At 41.6% G+C, this 10906-nt stretch overlaps 1 long non-coding RNA gene across 1 annotated transcript; it reads left to right on the forward strand.

Moving 5' to 3' along the window:
• Nucleotides 1-538: 538 nt before the first annotated feature.
• LOC133249240 (uncharacterized) lies at nucleotides 539-9737 on the forward strand. Its single transcript, XR_009736890.1, has 3 exons — nucleotides 539-984; nucleotides 2626-2745; nucleotides 5648-9737. It is a non-coding gene; the product is annotated as an uncharacterized LOC133249240 (long non-coding RNA).
• Nucleotides 9738-10906: the final 1169 nt, after the last annotated feature.

Below are 10906 nucleotides of genomic sequence, written 5' to 3' on the forward strand. Positions count from 1 at the left end.
TTATTTTCATTTCCATGGGGGTGGGGATGGGGAAGAGCAGACTCAGGGACCCAAGATCAAACAGTATCTAGATGGCAAGTTTGGCTTCAAACCTAGGTGTATCTAACAGCCCAGGTATTTTCTCTGTAACCAAAAAAGGTGACTCAGACAGTAAAGAATCCACCTTCAATGCATGAGACTTGGGTTCAATCCTTGGGTTAGAAAGATCCTCTGGAGGAGGAAATGGCAACCCACTCCAGTAGTCTTGCCTGGGAAATCCCATTGACAGAGGAACTTAGAGGGCTACAGTCCATGGGGTCACAAAAGAGTCAGACACAAGTTAGTGACTAAACAACCACCACCAGGATGACAAGTAGGGTCCCAGAAGGCAACACTCCTTCCTAATAAGACCTCCTTATCCCTTCACAGATGCCTGAGGCTGGCACTGTTGACGGCCTCTCAATCACAAACCCCATCAGATGTCAGCTCTGGCCCCAGCATTTGGCCACCTGTGGTGATTCAGCAGGTTTCCTCTGCAAGTCTGCAAGAAGCATTGAAACCAAAAATTCCCCTTTAAAAATAATGCACTATCCTGAGCACCACGGAAATGCCTCAGTGAGCAAATGCAAATGCACACACATAAAGAAAGGACTGAACTGTGCATTTCTGGACGTGAGACTACACAGTTGAATGGCTATGGCCCATCACTCAGGACACAGGGTCTACACAAGCTGCCGTTCTCAGGAGTCCGTCGGTCACAGCTGGGTAGATGTGACTTGTTTTTCTTTTCTATACTTGACAGCAGCATCCCAAAGACCTCAGTCAGGACTGAAGGGCTACCTGGCAAGCCAGCCGGATTGAATTCCAACCCAGCTCAGCCAGCTGAAATGTGAGAAGTGGGTATTCTTCGGGATAACCAGGATCAAGGCAGCACATAGCATAAACAATGCTTTGAAACACACAAGCAAAGAACTCGTCAACCAAGGCTCTCAGCTGAAGGTGTGGGTAGGTGTCAAAACTGCTCATCATTCTTACAGATAATTTAGAAAGGTACAGAAAGAATGACTATTATGTTTTGCAATGTCTGGGGTTTCTGATGTGACCATGGGAATGTGTGGAGTAGTGGGGTGGAGGGGAATCAGCATAATTATCTGAAGTTTTTTTCACTCAAATAATCTGGTTCCTGGGTGGGAATGACTTAAAGGCTGAGCTCAGCTGGGATGGTTAACCAAAATGCCTATGCATAGCCCCACAGAGTGACTTGGGTTTCCTCACAGCATGGTGGGCTCATAATAGCTGGACTTCTTTCATTGGGCTCCCAACGTAAATGTTTCAATGAACAGGGGGGAAGCTGTATCACCTTTTATGAATCAGCCTAGGAAGCCATCTAGCACAATTTCCACAATAGTCTATGGGTTGAATCAGTCATAAGCCCACCCAGACTCAAGGAGAGATTAAAAAACTCTCTCTCTCAATGGAAGGAGTATCAGAAAAAAAAAAAAAAAAAAGACCTATTTTTTAAAGCCAGTACTGTTAGCAAAAAAAAAAAAAAAAAAAGCAGGGACAAGTAACAGTAACAACCTTCAGATCAGAAATGAATTTCATTTTCAAAAAACAATCCCAGAATAACTGCAATTTTAGAAAACTAACAACATTTTGCAAACCTTGCTAGAGTGGATTTTCTTTTCAGCCTTGAGGTTGCAAGACAGACCACCTACCCACCGACTTCATCTATAATTTAGCAGTCAGGCAAGTACTTTTCAAAATATATGAAGAACACATTCTCTACTCCCTAGGAGTTGAAAAGTTTAATGAGAAAAAATGAGCTGGTTTACAGATTCTTTTCTTTAGCCTTTTCCATTGGTTGGAAGTTCTGCATGCTTCCTAGCTAGTTCTGCCACTCATGTAAAATGAGCCCAAGTTCATTTTACTGTGTTTGCTCTAGCTTAGCCACCTGTAAAATGGAGCTAGCCATCCCTGGAGAGTGGGTTCTTGTGGCTCCTTTTCTCTATTTACAACAGACTGTCAGGTCCGTGGAGACTGTGCTGTTTAAATGCAAAATGTTGCGACTATCATTTCATTACTTGAAAAACTAAATAGCACAAGGATGCTTCTGTTGCCACGTTGCTAGGTAACCAACAGATCTCCCTGTCTGCACTTAAATGTCGAGACTCACTGCAGTTTTGCACCAGGGCAGCCCTTCTTAAGCTGAGATGAAGGTGAGAGAGAGAGGTGGCTGACCTAGAGTCAAATTGCTATGGACATCACTGGGAAGAGAGGGGATTTAGCTCCCAAGTACCGTGGCAGGCTCCACTTGATCTTTGAATCTCACAACTCAGCTCATAGTATCAATGCTAGAGATGGGCTCAACAACAAGACAGGCTTAGTGCTGACAAAGTTGAGATTGCTTCTCTGAAGGAGCCAAGCCCACATCCACTTCATTTTCTGGAGAGTAAGGGTTGTGATAATCAAATTAAGAAGCAGACAATAATACCTGGAATGTCTTTCATATACTCAAGGCATGGCATTGCCTATCTGACACATGTGACCACATTTTTTAAAGGGAGGAGAAAACAATCATATGCTATTAATTGTTGTTTAGTCACTACATCATGTCTGATTCTTTTCCAACCCCATGGACTGTAGCCCACCAGGCTCCTCTGTGCATGGGACTTCTCAAGCAAGAATACTGGAGTGGGTTGCCCTTTTCTTCTCCAGGGGATCTTCCTGACCCAGGGATCAAATGCAAATCTCCTGCATTGGCAGGTGAGTTCTTTACCACTGAGCCATCAAGAAAGCCCATTAATTCTATTTATATGAGCCATTAAAATATTCTTTCTGGGGCTGAGTAATCTTCTATTGGCAGTCCCAAGGCAGATGCTATTGGAAATGCCTAAAGGAAGATAATTTCTCCCAGATATGACATTTAGACACAATGGCAAGTAACCACACACACACACACACACACACACACACAGAAGGAGTTCTCGCCCAGCATAACTCCAGGTAAATGCTATTTACTGAATATACTCTATGGCTAAAGAAAACTTTCCAGAAGCTTTACCCTGGTGAGTCTTTGTCTCTTTAATAACAATTTAAATCTGGCAGCAGCACCCCCCACTCTCAAAAACCCAGGGATATTTTCTCCCTGGCCATGCAACCGTGAAGAGTAATTTTAGAAAAGTCTGAAATGATCTCATCAATGGGGATGTGATATTCAGTATTCATCTGAAATCCTCTACCCATCTGTTTCCTTCTAGAGCAACATGGGAGAAAAAAACAAGGAAACCAATAAAGTTGTTACAAATGAATAGGGGAAGGAGGGAAGGACAGAGGAGGGGAGTGAGAAAGTAAAATGGAGACAGATGGAAATCAAGCTGTTGTAGAATTCTGCTGGGGCAAGGCAGAGATGGGAGTGGCGATGATTCTTCCTCAGAAAACCAAGAAGTTCGCTAATCTGTCACCAAGGATGCACTGGGCAATTGTTCCAGGTACTGGGGAGCCACAGCAGAGCCCTGGCAGGGAGGTACAGTCAGGACAGGAAAACCAGTAAGCACGCAAGTCAGTGCATACTTACAGACGGCATGGGAGCCAGGAAGGAAACCCCCAGGATGCCCTGAGCAAATACAGCTGAGAGAACTGATTTAGACCTGCTAGAAGTGGAAGACCAACCTCAGTTGGTGACATTTGCTCTTGAGAAACACTGGGAGCCTGTGGAAGGCAGTCAGGAAAGAGGCGGAGCTCTCTCAGGCTGCTCAGCATCAGGACCAGACCTCAAAGGCAACCGGAAGCGAAAGCGGAGCTGGTCTACTGCTCTCACTCTATCTGGACCAGGAAATTCACAGGAGCTGCAACCTGTGGGCTGGCTCTGCACTCCCCCGCCCCGCCCCCATCCTTTCCCAGGGCTCCCAGGGAAAAGAAACCTTCTGTTTGCAGGGTGGTTTGTAAATACTCCCTCTTTCTTCCATCTAGAATGAAGCCAAAGAAATGTGTCTGTTTGCCTTTCTAATTTGACATATTATCCTCTCTTTTACTCCTTGTCACTTTTCATAGCATTTTCATTTTTCTTTCATGCACATGAATCCCCCTCCCCTTAGTGTGTAATTAAAAGCTTCCCCAGAATCCAGTTGTAAAGAAGGCTTCACAGTAAGCTGTTTTGCACAATGAAATGGGACAGGATCTCGGTGTATACAGACGGGGTGAATTTATTCTTTTAAAAAACAGAACAAAGGAAAAGAAAAGGAAGGTTCTGGACTTGGGAGAAAGCATTTATTTCTCTTGATGTTGAAAGAGTCCCTTAAGAGGACTCCGAGAAACCTCAAACAGGACTACATCAATTAGCTGCAAATTAAGTCAAAATGATATAAACTTTGTGGGAAAGATTTAACAGTGTATCTTAATCCCTTGAATCATTTTTCTTAATGCAGCATGGCCACAACTTCCAGATGCTGGTAGCCTGGACAGAGACGAGAGGCAACATGCACAAGGACTGGCAGCGTTTATTCAGTCACAGCTGCCATCCTGCAATAAACATTCTATATGCAAATCGCCTCAAGTGACTCTCCAGAAATTGACTAGTTTCTTATGATGTAGCTTAGCACCAAAAGAAATTGAAAACATTTTTATGGCTTATGTCCATAATACATTCCTTCAGTATGTGCTGTGTTTTTATCTGCCAATATATTAAACTCTTCTCCTGCTTGCTTAGGCATCACCAGTTCATTTTTTTGTGTGACAATGGGAAAAAAAAAAAAAAAACAGCTTGCCAAAATATCCATCTAAATGAGAGCTATTAATGGCCATCACCAAACTGCGGTCAAGCTTCCTTTGTTCTTGAAACTGAATTGCTTTCAAAAGCAATAAGAAAAGTTGTGCAGATTCAAACCATTTATGATGTAGAAACTAAGCCCCATTTTTCCAGGGATGAAAGGTCTTGGGTGGACCCAATGCTTTGCTCTGAGTTATTTTGTCCTGGCCATAAAGCTTTGGTCACTTCTTTGCAACAGAATTTCCATCGAAGTTTTATAATCCAATTAATGAGATCAAGCAAAGCCACTGTCCTTCGTGTTTTCTTTTTAATGGTGAAGTGAAGATGATTGTGTTTTTGTTTTGTGAGTTCCAAGGGGGTATTAAATGCTTGGTCATGCTCTTAGAAGCCTCATTTTCCTTCTAATCCTGTTGCTCTTAAGAAAAGTTTGGCAGGGACCTTCAAAGCAGCTCCATTTCTTTTGTTTCGCTTCCCTGGAGCTTTGCAAAATGGTAACAGTGCCCACGGCTCCATGCCTCCAACATGAGGCCCACCTCCTCCCACTGAAAGCTCACATCTCACCCCTGCTTCAGAACGGCAACAATGGCATGATGGGGTGGTTTTAAATTTGTCTTTATCACAGCACTGAGCGCTAGAAAAGGTAAGAAATGAAACTAATTCCATAGTGCGCACAGTTCTTCTGTTTCTTACTGACTTTCATCTAAGGAGCAGTAGGTGGATGCGTTCAATCACAGTTCTGTGCGTGCCCGTGGCCGCCAGTGCTGGGAGCTAGAGTTAACATTCTCTTCCTGGAAGGGACCACTTGCTGTACAAATTTTGCAACACGATTCATGCAGTTATGCACTGCTGTTGCTGGAGAGGTCTTAGAGAAGTCTTCATCAAATCTTCCTCACTTTACAGGTGAAAACACTGAGACCTAAAAATGCTCATCATTCAAGTTCATACGGTCAATTGGTGACAGAGCTGGAGCAAGGATCCATTTCCTGATTGCTGGTTCAGGACTGCTTGGGTCGAATCACACTTCTGCATGATTTTATAGGTTTTTCAAAGATATTATGTTGTAGATATTTTACTGAATATATAGCAAGTTAGCTATTTGAGTACACAGGAAAATAAACCATGTTGGAAAAAGAAGCCTAGATAGTGAAAGATGCTATATATGTGTGCTCAATCACTTTCAGTCACGTCCGACTCTTCGTGACCCTATGGACTGTAACCTGCCAGGCTCCTCTGTCCTTGGAATTCTCCAGGCAAGAATACTGGAGTGGGCTGCCACGCCCTTCTCCAGGGGATCTTCCTAACCCAAGGATCCAACCGGTGCCTCCTGCATTGCAGGCAGATTCTTTAACCACTGAGCCACCTGGGAAGCCTGAAAAGATGCTACTTGTCTTGAAATTAATTTGCAGGCTTAATATATTGGGGCTTAGAAGTGTGCAGGCTTCAGCAGTTGCAGCACATGGGTTCAACAGTTGTGCCTTCTGGGCTCTAGAGCACAGGCTCAATACTTGCGGCACATGGGCTTAGCTGCTCCATGATCAGGGATCAAACTCGTATCTCCTGCATTTGCAGGCACATTCTTAACCACTGAGCTACCAGGGAAGCCATGGAGAGAATTCTTAATCCATAAAAGTCACATATAATAAAAGAGAGACATATCAATAGAAAAATGGCAAAAAGACATGAGCAAGAAAAATTACAAAAGAAGACGTGCAAATAGGATAGATAGATAAATATTTAGTTTCAATATCAATAACCTCAGATAATATCCATATCTCCATAGCAATAACCTCAGATATGCAGATGACACCACCCTTCCAGCAGGAAGTGAAGAGGAACTGAAGAGCCTCTAGATGAAAGTGAAAAAGGAGAGTGAAAAGGCTGGCTTAAAACTCTACATTCAAAAAATTAAGAGCATAGCATCCAGTCCCATCACTTCATAGCAAATGGATGGGGAAACAGTGGAAACAGTGACAGACTTTATTTTCTTGGGCTCCAAAATCACTGCAGATGGTGACTGCAGCCATGAAATTAAAAGACACTTATTCCTTGGAAACGGAGAAGGCAATGGCAACCCACTCCAGTACTCTTACCTGGAAAATCCCATGGGCAGAGGAGCCTGGTAGGCTGCAGTCCACAGGGTCGAGAAGAGTCGGACACGACTGAGCGACTTCACTTTCACTTTTCACTTTAATGCATTGGAGAAGGAGATGGCAACCCACTCCAGTGTTCTTGCCTGGAGAATCCAGGGACGGGGGAGCCTGGTGGGCTGCCGTCTATGGGGTCGCACAGAGTCGGACACAACTGAAGTAACTTAGCAGCAGCAGCAGCACTCCTTGGAAGAAAAGTTATGACCAATCTAGACAGCATATTAAAAAGCAGAGACATTACTTTGCTGACAAAAGTCCGTCTAGTCAAAGCTATAGGTTTTCCAGTAGTCATGTATGGATATGAGAGTTGGACCATAAAGAAAGCTGAGTGCGGAAGAATTGATGCTTTTGAATTGTGGTGTTGGAGAAGACTCTGTTGAGAGTCCCTTGGACTGCAAGGAGATCAAACCATTTCAATCCTAGAGAAAATCAACCCTGAATGTTCATTGGAAGGACTGATGCTGAAGCTGAAGCTCCAATACTTTGGCCACCTGATACAAAGAACTGACTCATTGGAAAATATCCTGATGCTGGGAAAGATTGAAGGCAGGAGAAGGGAATGACAGAGGATGAGATGGTTGGATGGCATCACTGACTCAATGAACATGAGTTTGTGCAAGCTCTGGGGGTTGGTGGTGGACAGGGAAGCTTTGCATGCTGCAGTCCAGGGGGTCACAAAGAGTCGGACATGACTGAGCGACTTCACTTAGTCTCCATAAGAATAAAGAATAAAAAACACAAAAGAAAAACATTGAAAAACATGTTCTCTTGTCATGTGGATAGAAAATCTTTTCTCCTACTCTATTTTTAAAGATAATATCAAGTGTAGATGTTAGTTCAGTCAAAAGGGAATTCTTACACAATAACAACAACAACAAAATGTATTCCTTGATACAACCTCAACAAATGGACAATTTGGCAGCATGTATCATAAACTTTAAAATGTATTGAAACACTTTGGTCTTATCTGCCATTCTAAGAATTAATCCAGGAATAAGAGGTGGGGGGGCAGGAGGAGGTGGGGGCTTTATGAATGAGGATGTTTCTCATAGTATGATTTATAGTACAAAAACTAGAAATGTTCCAAAAATCAAAAGTATAAAATAGTCAAATAAATGGTACTGTAGCTATATAGTAAATATGATGCAACATCAGTAATCATATTTTGAAGAATATTTAAAGACATGAGCTATAAATTTTTCTAAAGACAAATAAAAACTATACACACTCAGTTCAGTTCAGTTCAGTCACTCAGTTGTGTCCGGCTCTTTGCGACCCCATGAATTGCAACACGCCAGGCCTCCCTGTCCATACACACTATATGCTACCTATTTCTTCTCGAAAAGCTGGAAAGATATACATCTAAATTGTAACCTTTTCTCTAGTTGATAGAATATTGTGTGATAATTTAATATTTTAAATTCTGAATTTTTCAAGTTTTTCACAGTGATCTTATATCACAAGATAAAAAATGTTATTAGTAAAATAACACAAAATACCAAGTTAGGAAGAGACCAGAGCTGGTCCCAGGTAGCATACCCAGCCCCTTCTCTAGACAATATAGATTTAAACATTGCTTTCTATTCTTGAGTCCAGGAGGTGTGCCATGCTGCTAATGGTTGTGGCTGGCCAGTGACTTTGTAGATGCCCAGGGATTGGAGGAGATGGTTTTAATCTCCTGACCACTCTCCTGACCACTGAGTTTTAAGAGGGAGAGAAAAAACTCACCATCATCAAAAATCCTATAAATGGAAGAAAGCAAGATGTCCTTCAATAGGTGAATGTATAAATAAACTACAGTATATGCAGACAAGGAATATTATTCAGCCCTAAAGAAGAATGAGCTGTCAAGCCATGAAGAGCTATGGAGGAAACTTAAATGTATATTACTAAGTAAAAGAAGCCAATTTGGAATGGCTCCATAATATATGATTCCAAAAATATAACATTCTGGGAAATGCAAAACTATAGAGACAATGAAAAGATCAGTATTTGCCAGAGCTTTCCTAGGAGGCTTGGTGGTAAAGAATCTACTTGCCAATGCAGGGACTCAGGAGACGTGGGTTGGGAAGATCCCCTGGAGGAGGAAATGGCAACCCACACCAGTATTCTTGCCTGGAAAATTCCATGGACAGAGGAGCCTGGCATGCTGCAGTCCATGAGGTCAAAAAGAGTAGGACACGACTGAGTGTGCACGCACATTGAAAAGAGGGAGTGATGAATATGTGGAGCACAGAAGATTTTTAGGGCAGAGAAAACACTCTATGTGATATTAGAATAATTCAGACATTTGTCCAGACCTGTAGACTGTACACCACAAAGAGCAAACCATAATGTAAACTATGGACTTCAGGTGATAATGATGTGTCAGTGTAAATTCATCAGTTGTAAAAAATGTACCAGTCTGGCGGGAGATGTGGATAGTGGTGGGTGGAGGGCTGCTACATATATAAGGAGAGAGGGGATATGTGGGAGACCTCTGTAACTTACCTTCGATTTTGCTATGAACCTTGAACTGCTCTAAAAATTTTTCTTTAGAAACAACAACAAAAAACCCTTTAGGGTGGCCTTGTACACAATCAACCACATTAAATACTAACCCATGCCCGAACCACCACTTAAAGACAGACTTCCCTTCTTCACATCTATCCTGCAAGCCACACATTGACTTTTTATAATGTCTTTTTCCCTTAAGCCTTCCCACAAGACTCACTTTATTCTGGCTTCACTTGGATAAAAATACAAAGGGTTATATAAGAAGAGCAAGCAGTGTGAGCTGCCCCCGGAGTATGAGTAGCTGAGACATCTTTCTGAAAGGGAAGGGTGGTGGGATCTGCTGTAGGAACAGAAGAAACTTACACTAATGTCCCATAGTAGAAAATCTAGTCCTCTCATTACAAATAGGAACAAGCAGTCAAAGCTCAACAAACAGATGAGGAAATAAACAACATGAGAGAAATTCTATGGCAAACAGAGCAACTGATTATCAAGGATGCATGGACAGATTAAAGAAGACGCCACATCTATCAAAATCAAAAAGGACACTTGAATGTGTGCAGAGACAACTACAACCTTTTGGGAATTATATAATTGTCAAAAGAAAAATCATAGGAGGACTAGAAGACAAAGTCAGGCTAGATTGTAGATTAGAAAGAAAGAAGGAGAGGTTTATAAAGGACAGAAAGAAAAAAACTAAAGCAATATGGTAGAACTAAATTCACTCTGAGAATTACAACACCAGTCCAGCAGGAACTCCAGAAGGAAAGGGGAGGAAAAAAGAACAGGAAGGAAGAAAGTCATCAAATAAATCATAGATGAAAATTTCCCAGTGTACAAACAGAGGTCTGGGATATACCAATTACTGAGCAAAAATACCCACACTTAAACATATTCTTAGGAAATTTTGAAGCATCAAAGATAAAAACTTCCAGAGGGAAGAAAATATCTACAAAAGAATTGGCATCACCGACTCTACTAGATGCTGGAAGATAGCAGAGCAACACTGGCGAAGTTCTCATAGGTTATTTCCAACCTATATTTACAGCCACTCAAAATCAAGTGTGAGGGCAATATAATGCAAGAACTTAAATAAACAAAGACTCAGAAATTTTACTTTCCACTTACCCATTCTGAAAAACTTACTTGTGGTTGAACACCAACAAAAACTTGTAAAAGAGAAAGACATGGACCAAACCAGAATTTCAATACAATGTCAAGATGATAGTAATAAACTGTATTACTGACATAGTATTACCACTATGCAGCAGTAATAAACTTGAAAGTTTAAATTGAAGCAGGAAGTCAGAAACCCTCACACAAAACATCCTCAATTTAGAAAAAAATAGATTTACTTCAATAATAATGCAATTAAGAAATTTCATATGCTTACTAATCAGGCAAAGACATCACAAAGTGATTAAAGTCTCAGTTTCCAAAATTAGACTGCTTGGTTCAAATTACAAACTATGTGTGTGACCTTGAGAAGTTACTTAAATTCTCTTTGGTTCAGTTT

This window comes from Bos javanicus, chromosome 1 (assembly GCF_032452875.1).
Source record: "Bos javanicus breed banteng chromosome 1, ARS-OSU_banteng_1.0, whole genome shotgun sequence".
In the NCBI taxonomy this organism is placed as follows: Eukaryota; Metazoa; Chordata; class Mammalia; order Artiodactyla; family Bovidae; genus Bos; species Bos javanicus.